The following is a 17,322-nucleotide window of genomic DNA, read 5'->3' as shown; positions in this document are numbered from 1 at the left end:
AGATGTGATCTAATAATTAGAGAATTTAATGGAACTATTCTTTCCAATGTCCTTTTTACAATGCCCATTAATTTAGCCTAAGGTGGTGGTATGCTTTTTTAGCAGCCGGATCTCACCATTGGTGCATATTAAACTTGTGATTAACTAAAATCCATACATCTTTTTCTCCCTAAGGTTCCTAGCTAGAAAGCTTCATTTTAAGTTGTTCATTTAATGTTTTTAACTGATGTTCAGAATGATCATTTATTTATCTTGTGCTAAGTTATGTTTATTGTCACATAGGGTGCTGATTAGCCTTTTCAGGTTAGTCTCATGTGTAGTCTGAATAAGCATATTTTATTTGTTCACGATCAATGTAGAAAAAGGAAGCTTTGTGTTTTAGCCCTTCCTCATCCCATGTGGGGGTCAAGGATGTCACTATTTGATTTATTATATATTAAAATTATATATATATTAGTTCATTAAATAAAAATATATTAAAAATATATATAATATATGTACATAAAATTATGTAATATAGGGGCACCTGGGTGGCTTAGTCAGTTAAGTGTCTGACTTCAGCTCAGGTCATGATCTCGCGTTTTGTGAGTCTGAGCCCTGCATCAGGCTCTGTGCTAACAGCTCAGAGCCTGGAGCCTGCTTCGGAATCTGTGTCTCCCTCTCTCTTTGGCCCTCCCTCGCTCTCTCTTGCACGCAAGGACGCACACGCGCTCTCTTTCTCTCTCTCTCTCCCTGTCTCAAAAATAAATAAACATTAAAAAAAATAAAAACATTATGTAATATGTATCATGGACATATGTAACATAATTCATACTTCTTCATGTTTTTAAGTAGGCTCCATACACAGTGTAGAGCCTAATGTGGGGCTTGAATTCATGACCCCAAGATCGAGACCTGAGCTGAGATCAAGAGTCAGATGCCCAACCGACTGAGCTATCCAGGCTCCCCAATTCATATAAATTTTAATAAACTTATTTTAAGTTTTAAAAAAATTTTAGCATTTGCTTTTTAAAATACAATGGTGAAAGGGTAGTAGTCCATTCAAATATATAGGCAAAATCATTTTATTTCTTTAAGTTTTGAAACAAGTGTTATGCCTCAATTATTTTAAAATTAATTAAAAACAAAAAGTTAAAATTGTTAAAGGCTAACCATAACTACATCCTATGAAGAAGTTCAGCTATGTATGTTTATATAAAGATTAAAAGAATAATTCCAAGAAAAATTTGACCTAGAAGGCCCAGAAGACAAAATGGTACATAGGTCTTATTTTCCTCTTTAACTATTACCTTATTCCAAGAAATAAAATTAATGATTTCAATAAAAACTCGTGATAATTGGACTCATGATTATTTTAGCCTCTATAGAACCACTCCCTAGAAACATTCATTATTCCAGTTCCATTCAAAAACATTTGCTGAGCTCAAACTCTATGATCAGTCTTGTAGAAATGCTATTCTCAGATACTCTGGCCTGTCGGGGTCAGAGGAGGGGAAATAGATGACATTCTCCTAGTTTGACGAGAAACTTGCATATTTCACAGCCTCTCTCTCTCTCTCTCTCTCTCTTTTAATGTTTATTTTTCATTTTTGAGGAAGAGAGGGACAGTGGGGGAGGGGCAGAGACAAGGGGAACAGAGGATCTGAAGTGGGCTCAATGCTGACAGTCCCTGCCTGATGGGAATGGGGCTTGAGCTCAAGAACCGCAAGATCACGACCTGAGCCAAAGTCAGAAGCTCAACTGACTGAGCCAGGTGCCCCTTTACAGCCTCTCTTAAATGTGATTTCCCTCATTAGAAAACAAACAAACAAACAAACAAAAAGCTGGGTTTTTTATTTACAATTAAGTTCTTCTGGTGTGCCATGTGAAGACACGGAGGTGTAGAACAAAATGCCGTTGGATTTACTAGAGAAGCACAAGTCTGGAACTCACTCTTAAAAATTCTTTCAAACATACTTGCAAACAACAACTTAACATTGATAGGGGATAAAATGAATGTTCGATGCAACAGAAGAATGGAAGTAGGAGAGAGCAGATAGGTAACATTAGAGAATGAATTATGACCACAGCAAAGAAAAACACTAAGAGAATCTCTTTCATAAAATTTTTCTAATATAAATCCATTTTTAAGTTGCAGAAGTGTTATTAGGTATATTTCCCAGATTATAAAAGAAATCCTGGATTTATAGTGCCCTACCATTGCTGTTATTAAGAGTGTGGTTACTTCTATAACTACTACTTTTGTTGGTAATAGACATCATTTATTGAGCTGACTTCTTGTGTCTAAGGGCACATAAAAATTCTTTTTTTTAAATATTTCACTTATCTACACAACAATCATGTGAGGTGTTAGTAGATGTTAGTATTGTTCTCATTCTACAGATGAACAAAACTTGCTGAAGGTCTTAAGTTTCTACATGGCAGAGCCAGAAATGGAACATAAATCTTTCTGGGTCTAAAGGCTCTTAATCTTTAAGCTCTATGAAAGTAGATTTTTTGTAACGTATCCAAATTAGCTGCCTGGGCTGACATTTATTAATCAGAGAATTACTAGATTTTGACTTCACTCTTTTTCTCTTTGTGAAATAATAAAAGTGCACAGGATTGCCAAATGCAGAGTTATCAATATTACTTTTGAAAGATGTAACAATTGATGTAAAGGCAGTTCTGGATTCTCATTGATGAATGTTAATCAATGTTAACTGATCACTTAATATTCACTTGTACAGATGTATCTTTATAATTTGATACTGTTATTGACCATGTTTATAACGCAAAACACAGAGATCAAGACAAAAACATAAGACAGAGAACGGTGAAGCAAAAGCATCCATGTTATTTAGATGTGGACAGTGGTCTTCCCTATTTTATTGCAAGTATAGTATTTGGCATATTAAGTACAAATAGTCATTAGAGCTTGGGAAATTTACTAAAGGGAATTTACAAGTGTGCTTCACTTACATATGTGTATATATATGATAGTGTATTGGAGTGCCTTCATTAAAATGTATCCCTTATTGAAAAAAATATTTATACTTGCAACCATGCCATGTTTCATACATACATGATTGTGTTTTAAAACACATCCAGCTATATATAGCTGGATATAATATGAATAATTACACAGGCAAGATATTTTTAAAAAAGAGTTATGCTTTTAAGCCAACAACTACAATTTATATATTTAATCCACAACTCCTGAAATAGTATCTTTGGTGCTATTTAAGCTAAACCCAAAGGCCCTGTACAGTATTGTTTCTAGAGATAAGCTTAATTTCACACAACAACAAGTCTTAATAGGACAGTTATGTTCCTTCCACAAACCATGCTGGATGTTAGCAATAAAAAACAGTATAATTTTCAAGAGATTTGTAGTCGAGGATGGGATACAGAAAAACATATTAATCAAGTTTAGAGGGCTATAGCAGTGTGATGACAAACCAGCAGAGCTTATCAGAATGCAGTGACTGACCCGAGGGTTCTGAGGGATGAAGAGAAGTTAGCCAGATGCAGGTCAGGATGATGTAGTGTTGGGGTATGGGAAATGAGATACTATAGAGTTGAGAAACATAATGAAGAAACATCTCCCTCTTCCTTACAAGAGAGGGCTTTTCATCCTCAAGGCTATTGACATTTGGGACAGGATAATCTTTTGTTGTGGAAGGCTATCCTGTGCATTTAGCAGCATGCCTGACCTCTACCGGCTAGATGTTAGTAATACCAACATCCACCTCTCTCCACCAACCCCGAAGAAACATGTGTCCAGACAGTACCAGATGTCTCTTGGGAAGTAAAATCATCCCTCGTGGAGAACTCCTTCTGTAAGCAAAAAGAGAGATAACTGTCTTTGGGCACTAGATGAACTTGCTAATCCACACTGACAGAAAAAGGGCAAATCATATTTGCATTTTCCCAATTTGCTCTCTAGATGCCCTAAATTAGGGTGGGTGAGAGACAGTTATCTGGTTTTCTTATTTACTACTCAACAACCTGGGACCTAGTATTTACAATTTAGGGACTGACTATTTCTAGGTATGAGTGTAGGTATATACACATACGTACACTACAGAGACATAAATTGGAGCATTTCTGATTTGGCCCTGATTTTTAATGACTATCTAGCTTTCATTCTTATATCTTATCAGAAAAAAGAAACAACTGAATATACTTACAAGAATACATTATATGTATTCTGGCATAAATAAGAGTTGAATCAACTCTACAGATACCATGATACTACATGAATTACAAGAGTCTCCTTAAAGGTTGAACATCTGTTTAGTGAGGTTTGATTACACTCCTCTTTAAAGAAAGAATAAGCCATGAAAATGATAAAATTTGATTGGCTTAAAACACAATATATCCAACTTTAATCATTTTCTAAATCCAAAGATATTTTTAGATGAAAGCAAAGGAGGTCATTTCCAAATCATTTTGTGAAACTTAAGCCTACCCAGAGGAAAGGTAATTTTGTTTGATCCTGAACATCAAGTGAATTTGTTCACCAAACCATTTGTTCCAAAAGGTAATTAAAATAATGTAAAATTGATCCAATATATGTTTAACAAAATTAACTAATTATAATCTGCTTAAGCCATTTAACCTTTATAGTTCCTATAAAAATGTTTGATTTTCCTTGGAAAAATAAACAACGTGCTTTAAAGAGGTGGTGTCTCCTTGTCTATCTTTCTTTCTTCTTCTTCTTCTTCCTTTTTTTTTTTTTTGATGTATGATCTTCTGTTAAGATGCCAACCAATATAGCAAATGGAGTAGACAAATAAGGGAGGGGGATTAAGATTTCCTCTTAAGTCAAGAGCACAGGCAAAAAGAGAAAGAAATATTTTAAGATGATCAATTCAGACTCTTCACTTTTTGGTAGTAAGTTCTGTTACACTAAGCGTTGATGTTAACACCTCAGTACTCAACGTCAAATTTCCAAACATATATGAAAAGTCTACCAATTTTTCCTCCTTCAGGTGTTCAGATTGATTTATGGGCCAAACAAATATCTACCTGCATCTTAGCATTTGTTTGTTCTCAACTACTTTCCATTTATTCAAGTCATTGTCAAACTACCTTAAAAGGTTCACCAAATTGACAAAGCCTAATTGTCTGCCCCTGGCTACACTTATTTTATACATATCCATTCTAATCACAGACGGAAACACCGAGTAGATGTCAAGATGTGGAAGGGTTTAGAGGGACTCTTAAGTGTTCTGTGAGAGGTATAAAATAGTTATGTAAGAGAAGAAATGTGCTGTGACAGCTCCATCTTTTAAAAAGGGTGGAAGAACGAGGAACTAGCTTGGGGAAAAATGGTAGAGTAACCATAGGTCCTCAGGGACTTCCTAATCCACAGCTGTCTATTATTAATTCATTATAATGTACTCCTTTATTTTGGAGATAAAATTGTCATTTATGTCACTCCTAAAACCAAATGACATTATAAAAGACACCTAATGGTAAAAGTAGTAACAGGAGGAACTGTCACTGCTACGCAGAGACAAACAAGTTAGACATTGGGGGAAAAAAATCTGTGAATATTTTCGATCACAGTGAAGCAAGTCGCCCATTATACTGAGGTTAATTTGTTGACTCATGATTTCCACTTAGCCAATGATATTGAATCACATGAACAAACCTCTACATCTAATCAGATTTTTTTTATTGAATTGTGACCTTTAATCCACCTTCTTCTTGATTATGAATGACAGTGACCTTTATCTAATTTAAAACAGACACTCTGATGCAAAAATATGCAAACTACACATGTAAATTCTGAATCAAACTGAAGGTGTGCATAATCTACAGGGGAGAAATTATTTCAGAAGACATTTATATTAAGGACGAATGAGGTATTTGAGAGTTAAGTGAATTAGTCAGCATATGAATGATTGGTCAGAAGAGTTGCAAAGACCAAAATGCTGTTTATATTTTCTCAGCTTCTATTTAGAAAACTAAAATGTCAATATACATATCAATTTTTATTATTCTACTCAGCATTCTATGGCATTCAGGAAATGATCACATGTAATAAAGTCAGACAGAATTAGTTTTCAGAGGGGTCGGCACACTGTGCCTGAATATTCAATCCATTTTCATTTCGATTCATTTTCTGCTGCATAAAAACCTGGTGAAATACAGACGTGGCATGTGAGGCACGTTGACTTCCTCATACTGTTTCATCTCATTAAACAAAAACTTTGTGCCCAATAGCAGCTGGCAGTCAGTGGCATTTGTAGGATATATTTAGAAACTACTACCTCAAGGATAAAAGTGAAAAGAATAAAAGAAGCATGTATGCATCAAGAATTGGTCAACATCCTATACCAGACCTATTTCCTTGATTCCCCTTCTTCGCACCGGCTCTTTCCTTTTTTCTGGGGATTAATGCAAACGGTTCCGAGCCGACACGAATGAGGGCAAACCCCGTCCTGGACACAAACTAAAACGCAGGCTAATCCTGTAACCCACTCTCCCCTCTCTTGAACTTGTCAATTTACATTTTTGTTTTCTACGTGTACAAAAACACCAGAATGTAAGCATATCGCATATGCCTAAAACACATGATCCACATGTCTGCATTTTATTACACAGATACACATGTATATGGGTTTACATACAATGAAGCTTATGCCACAGCAGGAGGCCATGGGTAGCATTTTGCTGTCAAACCCCACCAAACTGTACCTGGAACGAGAATGTACTTTCCCGGATAACACCAGGGGGTTGTCAGATTGCTATATCTCAAATAAACAGATTTACCTTGACAGATAATCAGCATTTTGCACTGCCTAATACGTGTTTATCTTCCACTATTGACATAATTACACTAAAAGTGCACTTAATATAATCTTTCATAGGAAATTAAACAGGTTTTAATGATATACTTCTAATGGATTGGGACAGAGTTGAGGGAGAGAAATATCGATACTAGATGTTTTGGGAGAACACATACATGAAGCAATGACGAGGGGATCAATGAACATCAGGAAAAATCAATGACAGTCTGTGTTTAAGGAATTCATTTACATAGTTTCCAAAGAAATTGGAAAATCCTACAAAGCTGTGAAACGTCCTCCTGATTTTCTCATGTCCCCGTGCTTTTTCTTTTCTTTTTTTTCTGACGTGGGCTCTCTGCTCATCTCACACGCACGCACAAAGAGCTAAAAATCGGAGTCCTCTTAGGAGGGATTTTATATTAGACTAATCCCTAGTCAATCCTTCCAAAAGTTCTCAATCTGGCTTTTGAATGTTGGTACTGGAAATTCAGAGTGACGCACAGAACCTACTCAGAAGGAATTCAGCAAACTTTGCTGCGAGTGCCAATTACAGAAATGCCTGGGAGCACTGACCTGCCGGCCACTTAAAAAGCTGTAGAAATTAACACATGTTGGTCATTAGGCATCAGGCCTTCAGGATATTGTCAGGACCCGAGAAGCAGAAGTAGGCGAACATAGTAATTTTAATCAAAATTACAGATATAACCCCTAGCATAAGAAGCATCTTTCTTTGAGCATTTGCTATTCATGGTTATGACTGGCCTCACTGCCATAAGACAAGACCTGAGAATTTTAAGTATCATGATCTTCAGATACTATGTTAGTAACAATATCAGTGCTTTGCTGTCCCATGAATCTCTTTTCTTTTTTTTCAGCTACAGATTAAAATTAAGCCATTAAACATCCAAACGCTTATGTCCATGCGAGGGATCCAGGGTAGTGTAAGTTTGATTTTGGGCAGAAAACAAACTGAATATGGGGAAGTCTTGTCAAAAGTCTTCCATAAGCTCAGCATTGTTTGGGGTATATAGCAGATATTTAGTTTTTTTACTATAAAACTGAGAAACATGAAAGTGCATTTTTTTTTAATTTCTAGTTTACAGATAAGGAAGCTGTAACTTAGAGAAATTAAATACTATTGCCAATCGCTGGGGTTCCAACCTAGGACTGTCTGTCTGAAGCTAGTGCTCTTTCTGTTTCATTACGCTTCCTCTCTAAATTCAGTTCACAAGATTTTAAATGCTTTTGTTTTTTGTCTTCCAATAAGGATGTTGACTCTAAAGTGTGGTCCTCTATCTTCTTCATTAATTAGAAAAACGCATGTACATTCACCTTCACTGAGTCCAACAAAATCCCGGGGGCCAGCATGCAATGGCTTTTCATTTGCTAACAGAAGAAGCTCACAGTCTTTACCATCTCCATGGCTAAGAGCAGAAAAATGAAATGACCAAGTGCTGAGACCACCACATGCCCGTAGCATGAGTCCAGAGTACCCGGGTCAGTGAGGAGGGGCGGCCATGTGGTTAGAGCCGTCACAGAGAATCTTCTGAAGAACTGGGAGATTTTTATTTCCCCTGCATTTTGGGACCCAGAAGCGGATAGACGGGGAACCTGCTTTCTCCGCAGGTTGGTGAACCCCAAACTGCTTCTCCTGTTTCACTTCCAGCAGCACTGCTTCCTGAAACCTGTGTCTAAGTGCACGTATTGCAGCCTTTTTCCAGGAGCATGCTGGCTGACAATCGCACCTTTGAAGCTGCCCACTCCTCTGACAGGCTCCGTCCTCACCCTGCTTAGGTGTTGATGTCTGTCTGCCTGAGTAATACCGGATTTTGCCAAATTCCTTCCAGAATTTGATTTATGGTTGTAAACTCTCTGTGTGGGATTTCTTATTGGATTGACTGTTTTGCAGTTTGCCTTAAAACCCACCTTATATCTTCTTTGCTTTCATACTTACTTAGGACCCCAACCCCGCTTAGTATATCATTCGGAGGGAGACAAACTTCAGGTCAATGAATAATTTCTCTTCGAGATTAATCACTTTTTTCTAGTCCTCTTATAGTGTATGGAGATTTAGCGATAGGAGTTACAAAGCTGTAAACTGTCGTCCATGAGAAACGTCAAGGTCTGAATTCTTTAAAATCTTCAAAACCCTTCCCTCCTCATGGATCAAGATGTGTCTCCCTTCCTCATTCTTTCACCATCTTTTGCCCTATTTCTCTTTGTCTTTTTCATTTGTCTCCTGCTTTCACCTTTCACCTTACTTCTCCCATCATTTGCCTTCACCTTTAAGTTCCAAACTTAGAAATCATATATATATATATATATATATATATATATATCATATATATGCCATATGTCATGTATGTATAGATATAGGTATAATTTTTATCTACTGAAATAATCTCTTTTCCAGTAGCTATTCTTTAAACCTGAGCACATGTAAACTGTCATATGCAGTCACAGCATGGGTCCAGTGTCTGGAATATACCAAAGTCTTTTTTTTTTTTTTTTAATTTTTTTTCAACGTTTATTTATTTTTGGGACAGAGAGAGACAGAGCATGAACGGGGGAGGGGCAGAGAGAGAAGGAGACACAGAATCGGAAACAGACTCCAGGCTCTGAGCCATCAGCCCAGAGCCTGACGTGGGGCTCGAACTCACGGACCGCGAGATCGTGACCTGGCTGAAGTCGGACGCTTAACCAACTGCGCCACCCAGGCGCCCCTAGAATATAGCAAAGTCTTAAGAAATGTTTTGAATGGATAGATGTTCCTTGTCTTGCCCTTGAGACAAATTAATGTATATATAGATATAGATATAGATATAGATATAGATATAGATATAGATGTATATATCCTAAGCTAACTAGATATTTAAAAATTCAATCCATCATTCAAATATTAATCAAGACTACTCTCTGGCCCTCACACTGAGCCAAGTTCTACAAAGGACACAGAATACATATGATTTTTACCCTTAAGTAGTTTATAAGCTACTCAGCATATAAGAGTATGACCCATAAACAACCAGGGAAATATGAGAAAGAACGCAGAGGCTGACTTGTGTAATGTATACAGTAGGTGCTGTGACGATACAAAGAAGAGGTCTCAGGGACTGTGGGTAGGGCACTTAATTAATATTTCTGGAAGAAGATTGATAGAAAAGTAATGTATGTAACAGCAGCTGTAAGCAAACAGACTTTCCAATCCTAGTTTAAGGCTTTTTACAGGTATTGGCTTTGTTTTCCAAACTATAGATCTTATTCGCCCATGAAGTTTTGTTTTTGAGCTTGGATATGTGGCTAACTGTCCAGTTAACACATTTGAGGATTAATTTATCTGGGTATTTTTTGCTCATATCACAAGCTTTCCACAGTGAGCAAAATCTTTGGATTTTATTTTTAATTTCAGAAAAGTGACATCTTTTTAGATAGGAAATTGAATTATGACGCTGAAGAATTTAGCAACAAGGGACACATTCTTCAAATGGTTTTAGGTCAGTTTTAACTTCTTTGACTGTTTATATCAACACGTAGCTCATAGCCACCAAGCTCTGTTCTCCTCCTGCCCCCTCTTTTTCTTTCAAAGTAGGAATATCATCCAAGTAATGGAGAAATCGAATCTGAAAGGAATGTCTCGCAGGCTAAGGAACTCACTCAGCAAGAGATGATGGGAGGGTAAGCTCAAATTTAAATTAATTCCCAACCTTTCCTGTACCAATGGTCGATGTTGAACTTAGCTAATCCGGGCAAAACTGATATATTAAAATAACTTTAAAGATAGGTTCTCAGCCTTTCTGCCTGCCAGCAGATAGGGGTTCTGGATATATAGGGCAGTCCATCTGCCTGATACTTCAAATAAGATCTAAAAAGAATGCTGGTATCACAGAATGGCATCAAAATTGTTTTTCATTCGTTACTAGAGAAATGTGTAGTTTGCTCAATTGCTACTGACCCATGTTCCCCACATTTCTGCCACTTGATTATGTGTTGGTGCTGTTCAGACTTTTGTTTACATTACATACTGGATATTCGAAGGTCAAATGAACACAGTCTTTGAATCGGATTCCTGTGAGTTACATGTATAATAGTTCATCTTTTCACACCGCACAGAAAAACAGTGGGAGACAGTTCAAGCTATCCCAAATAAACAGACAGAAGTAAAGCCACAAATGCTCCCCTGTATGGGCCTGTTCTTGTTCATTTCTCCTTAAGGAGGTGACACCTTCTAACACAAGGACAGATAACTATTTCAGTGTTTCAGAGTCCGACTGTTTAAAGATGCATTTTCACTTCGGTATTTTTTCCATTTGTTTTCTTTATCTGCTTTTCTAATGTGCTGGTACATTTCAACTTGGGAAATTTTCATTCACATGCACCCAATAGAAAGAAAGGCAAGGGAGAAGGCTTCCTTTCACTACCCAGGAGATTTTGAAGAATGATATGACAAGACAGAAGAATGTATTTTTTTTTCTGATGGGAACAGTTGTTTGCATGAAAATTTTAATTGTTACCAGAACTTCAATGGAGTTGCAAGGAAAGGTAGTTAGATAAAGCCTCAGGTTAATTTCCATCGTTACCAAGCACTTTACACCACTGAAGAATTCCAAACGTATAAAGAGACGTCAATCTTGTTCTTTAGACAGAAAAAATAAATAAAATAAAAAGTAAAGGTGGGGGCAGCGCTTCTAAGGCTGTCAGTAGACAAGTCAGTCAATTACAGACCTGATTTAGTTCTTAACTCCTTGAGGTAAGTGGCAAATGTTCTGTAGGGTTCTTGGCATGCATTAAATGAAACAACTAAGGAACAAAAACAAAACAAAAGAAAAAAACCCTCTGCTACAATGGTACTACAGATAAAGTAAAGAGCTATGATGAGAGTTGAAAAATCAGAATCGGACGTGTCAATCAAGACCACAAATGGGTAAATACAAACACTTTGGCTACTGGTGGGGAGTATCCTTATTACATACAGTTATCTGAGCTTGTTAGCCAGGGAGGCATTGTTGTGTGATGTTTTGAAGTCAGTATCCGAATAAATGGATGCAAATCCCAGTCCTACGACAACTGTGCAGCCTTGACTGACTTACCGGACCTCCCTATACCTTGATGTCTTGATCTGCAAAATGAAGATGATGGTTCTCTAGACCTCACAGTGTCATGCAGATTAAATTAATACAGATAAACCAATTAGTATCTGCTGAGTTTTCACTTAAAATTATGATCACGCCACACACAGCAATAAGTTTCAAGATTTAGAAAATATGTATGGCATGCTACACGCCTTCTTGAGAAATTTTGCATGTCTACAGATGATATAGGCATTGAATGTCTGCTGATGAAGCACATCATTTTCCCTCAAGCAGGGACGCAAGTTTCTCTGGCACCTCTGAACACTCCTGAAGTTAGAGAACTTATTAACACCCTCCATGGCATCCCTTTAAGATGATAATTTATCTTTTTAACTGCGCTCAGTAAAACCAGCAGAAAAGAGCCAGGTGGGAATAACAACATGGTATTATATACAGCTACAAGGTTTACCAGTTCTATAGATTCTGCTGCAAGGCACACTAAAATGGAGTAAAATGTAACTTATCTTGAACAGTTGCTTGAATGAGTTACTAGAGGAACGGCAAGTTTACAGATGAAGCAAAAGAAACCCAGAGTTAAAGGCTGTGACCATTTTATTTAGGATGCACAGTAAAAGCTAACTCAAGGCATACAGGTTATTGGGTCTTCGGAGAGTTTCCTAGGAGGTTGACAAACAAATGGGAAAGTCTATAAGATATGTGATTTTGAAATAACTGTGAAATGATGGGTTGATATTCCGTGGGGGAAATGCCATCATAACTATCAGCTGCTGGTAATTTGGCTGAAAAGGGAATGCCTAGTAGTTTGCATTTTCCCTCTCCCCAAAAGATCTCCCTGGCCACTTTTTATATCTATCCTCAGCTTGACTGCTGACAGAGTACTGCATGGCGTTCCTTTGTTCTGAAAGGGCATCCTTCGGTTTCACACTAGTGTGAAGTTCCCACAACCAGGCGATCTCACACACCTTTCCATCTGTTAAGGTTTTCCTGTGTCGGGTGCCCTTCTCAAACTCATTTTGAATATGAAAGAATCACCCTCTACCATTAGTGAGGAATCCATTTCTTTCCCTGCAATGCTGAAGATGTGAATGGAATCCTCCAGTGAGACAGTGTCTGGGAAGAAGATATTCATGGGCAACTACATGATTCGAATAGATACATTCAATTAGCCCTTCCTGGGAAGCCTCAGTTTACTTTACCACTCAGTATTTCAAAGAGTTTTAAGGAAATTCTAATTACTGCATAAAAAAGAGGTCCAATTCTTCTTCTCTCACTGCGTAGGGCTTTTATTACCCACTGCTATAAAACATATATCCTTTTTTTTTTTCTGTTGCTATCCTAGCAGACTAGCCTGCATACCAATAGGATCACTAAAATGCCACGAAGCAGAACATATTCATCTGTTAAATTCTATGTACAGTAACCTAACAAATGCCAGAGACAGAAAGATTGCCCTCTGCACAGTAATACTTGTGTAGATGTCTTCTTTATGCTAACAATGACAGGGCTTCATGCCTTGTACTGTACTCAAAAATCAGAGTGCATTTTTTTTTTCAGTGGAGGAGTCTGTATCAAAAAGAAAAAGAACTGCACATTTCTGGCACTGAGATATTTTATGTGGATAATAAATTTTTTCCCTTGAACTCCACTAACTACAAGTATCTACCTGGAAGATGAAATCTAAGATTTATGTCATCAGAACTATTCAGTATACCAGAGGATCATTTTTTCTTCTTTTCAGGACTGTCAACTTTGTTTACTGTTTATGTTCAATTCTATGCCATACAAGAGATTAAATAGTCTTGTCGTAGCTACAAGTCAAAGCTTCGTAGAAAAATAAGGTAATAAATGTAAAATTATATTAATAAGGAGGGCGTTCAAAGACATATTACATTATTGAAAACTAAATTGTAACTGGAATGTTATAATTATATTTGTACTAATCAAAAAGAGATTTTTGAGTCTATGATTTTATGACATGTAGTATGTTTTAAGATTGAAATGACGAAGGAATGATTAAAGTATTATTACGAGTAACTTCAAGGAAACACATATGAAGTAATGTAAGCCCAGAAATTGCCTTCATAAATCAGCATGTATATTGTCAAATCTGTTAGCCTCTTACGTGCATTTTTAATCTAAACGTAACCATTTGGCTATCAAAATCAGTCTTAAAAAATGACATCAAACAGTGTTATACAAACATAAGCTTTTTTGTTAGGCTTGCAACATTAAACTTTTTTATAATCTAATTTCAACCTCAAAACAATAAATAATCACCTGTACAATCACAGTAACTGAATCCTAACTAATTATAATACTTCTGCATAGCCTAGTAACAATTTGTAAATTGTGAAGAATAAATCTATTTGACAGGCCTGTTAGCAATAAGGCCCTCAGCTTCTTGCTTTGCAGCAGAATGAGGTAAGATCTATCCTTCTCTTGCTGTTGTTAAAAACATTTCAACAGTTAGTTCTTTTTCCCAGAAAACGCTGCAGGTTGGTTCCAGGTTAAAAAGCAAAAATTACCACGATTGAATTTTACACTTGACTATGCTTTGGCCAGGATGCATGATAAGTTAAAGCATACTGAGAGACTATTTTTTTTTTAAGAGGGAAAACTTGATAGAGGATTGTATTTCTAGATTAGAGAGTGGGCACTGTAATCTTTCTGACATTGTAAACCTGGAGCTGGCTGCAGGGAAAATAAACATTACAACACCCGACACTTAAACAATTGTACCTATTCGGTTAAGTAACAAAAGCGTGAGGCACCTGGAATCAGCAGCATTTGTGCCTAATGCCAGCAACAATATAAAGCATTCAAGTGACATTTGATAATGAGCAGACAGTGGAGGCATTACACACGTCTTTAGAAGAATCAGACTTCCTACCTTGAAAAGACAGATGGAGGTAAGTTCCTTTATAAAAAAAAGTTGTGAGTAAAGCCAGGCAGCAGTTGCAGTAAATTGAGTCCTTTCAGTCACTGTATACATACAGCAGTTCTGCAATAAGGGGAAAAATATAATGGGAGGAGCGGCTGGGAGCGAGTGACCTCCTCAAGCTGAGTCCTCTCTGTGAACCAAGCACTGAGAACCACTGCTCCTGATTTGCATGGATTATCTCCACTTGAACAGATACAGAGCAGATACATTTAAATTGAGCTGGCACAATGGCAAAAAGATGGAAGAGTGAATGAATGAGGGACAGCGCAAGAGAGGGAGAGAGAGAAAGAGAAACAGACACGAGATCGGAGAGCGTGTATAAGCTGGTTCTTGCAGAACTGTGTCTCAGAAGAGCTACAGCTCCCTCTTCATGTCACAGTTGTAAGATAAGAAATGTTGTCATTAAGAACTGGTTAATCAGAGGGAAAAATATACCCAGATTAGCTGATGCTCCGGCTGATCCGATTTTTGTGAACGTGTTATGAGTCCTTCTGTTTTGTCATCAGGATTTTAGAGGGTAGGCAGAAAATCTCTTTAGTTGCCAGGTAAACACATTTGGATAAAACTCGGAGTTTTGAATGAGAGCAGAGCTGTGACTTGATTGACGAACGTGCCAGTGAAGGAACGTGGACAATTTGTTAAGTAGAATATTTATTTTGAAAGAGAATTAATTCCTGTTAACTTTTAAAGAGGTAGTGGTGTATATTGCAGTGCAAAAAGAAAAGAAAACAGCATTAATTAATTAATTAATTCCTCGAAAGGACCCAAATATACAACTGAAAGGAAATGTGTTGTTTTGTAATCTCCTTAGGCTGCTAATTGGGTTCTTTCCCCACTTCATGTTGTCTTTTGCTGGCATTTCAGAAGAGAAGAAATCCTTCTTTCACTACAATGCAGATGTGTCTTTAAACATACAGTGATTACTTGCCGTTCCCTTTAGTATCATCAGAGCTTTATATATTCTTATTCCCATTTTTAAAATGAGAAGGAGGGAGCACAATATGATTGTAACTCTTGCCAACAGTCATTCAGTAAGTCGTGGCAGATCTCAGGAGAAAAGAATAACCCTCATTTAGCAAGTTAACGGGAAGCCTGCCTTCTCTTTGTGTAAAGGTGTCTGCGGATGCCCAAACAGCCAGGCAATTAGGTCAATTCAAAGGAAAAATCAGTCAAACCAGCTGGTTGACTGAATTGATCATAGCCTTGGGGAAGCCATTATTAACTTGGTGTGAACCAAATGACATTGGTTAAATATATTTCAACAAATGACATTAAAACTCTCAACATACACATGTGTGGGATATTTGCAGAGAGTAGTAAGGAGACCGGTCAGATGTTTGCTGCTTTTGGGAATCCGCAACCTGTCAGGAAAGAGAAAGAATTTCAACACACTACACTTACAGGAACTCTGACTTGATGGACAGAAGTAATACTTTAAAGGAAATCTAAAGGAAAATGCCAACACACATTTTCATGAGATCTAGTGAAGATCTGGAATTTCTGAAGTGTGCAGATTTAGTGACTATAACAGTGTTTAGGAAACAATTGCTTGAAAGTAACAGGGTGAAGACAATAGTTATTTTATGTCTCTGACATCCAATGGTCTGATTGCTCTCTGAGGGGACGGGTGAGTTCTCAGGTTTCTGATATCAGTTTGGACACAGTTTGCACACAGGCTGGAGTTGGAATGTTATTGAGGTCTTAATGTGACTTTTCATATTGTAAAACTCTTTGGAGTCAGGGACCAAATACCCTCTTTTAAAATCTCTCCCCAAATATTTTGAAAGCGTCCTTTACATATTTTAGATCTTTCATAAATGTGTGTGAAAATACATTGGAAATAATAGTAAAGAACTTATATTCTCTATATCTGTTGTTTGAAGTAAAAAATGGACCCATAAACTGTAACGTCTTCCGTACCTTCATGAAATAAAAGGAGGTGAAATAAACATAATGTAAATGTCTTGTCATATATGGGACTATAATGACAGTTCAGGTAGTGCTAGGTTGTATATTGACATGTAAGTTTAATTAGGTGTCCCCTTCCTCATACCAGGGGATAGCTTCCAGAGGACTTGAGTCACAACTTTCTAGGCACCAGTGCTGACTCAGGCAATTTTCAGCTTTGTGTCCACGGACAAATTACTGAACTTGTGTGCAAAATGGAGATAAAAAATGACTTTTATTATACAGTTGATGTAAGGAATAGAAGAAAGGGCTCAGCAGAGCAACTGGGTAAATACCTAATCAGTATAAGCTTTTCTTGTTTAATTATTATAAACCTGTTTCCATTGAACTTGATTGTCTCTCTCTGAACTGGGAAGTGTTATTATGGTTTCTATTGGATGCAGGGAAAAAAAAAAAAAGATGACTTCTTTGTTCTTGGTTTTTCTTGCCATTACATGAGGAAGGCTCCTTCCTGGTCTCTGACAACCAGAAGGGCTAGTGCTTCTACCTTTTTATAAAAGACAGAAATAGAAGTACTATTCTCAGGAGAGCTAGAGAGTGT

At 37.1% G+C, this 17,322-nt stretch overlaps 1 protein-coding gene across 35 annotated transcripts in view; it reads right to left on the bottom strand.

The window, feature by feature from the left end:
• ADGRL2 (adhesion G protein-coupled receptor L2) overlaps positions 1–15,035 on the bottom strand; it is a 624,038-nt gene extending 609,003 nt beyond the window's left edge. For 6 of the 35 annotated variants that reach the window (XM_043575385.1, XM_043575383.1, XM_043575384.1 and 3 more), the window contains exon 1: positions 14,763–15,029. The gene's annotated coding sequence lies outside the window, so the exon portion shown is untranslated. Of the gene's footprint in view, positions 1–14,762 lie in introns of all 35 variants that reach the window. The other 29 variants (XM_043575422.1, XM_043575413.1, XM_043575419.1 and 26 more) reach the window with 11 other exon arrangements.
• Between the last annotated feature and the right edge of the window lie 2,287 nt (positions 15,036–17,322).

Source organism: Prionailurus bengalensis, chromosome C1 (genome assembly GCF_016509475.1).
Source record: "Prionailurus bengalensis isolate Pbe53 chromosome C1, Fcat_Pben_1.1_paternal_pri, whole genome shotgun sequence".
NCBI classification, from domain to species: domain Eukaryota; kingdom Metazoa; phylum Chordata; class Mammalia; order Carnivora; family Felidae; genus Prionailurus; species Prionailurus bengalensis.
Note: the sequence above shows the minus strand (reverse complement) of the source record. Positions and strands in the feature narration are given on the sequence as shown.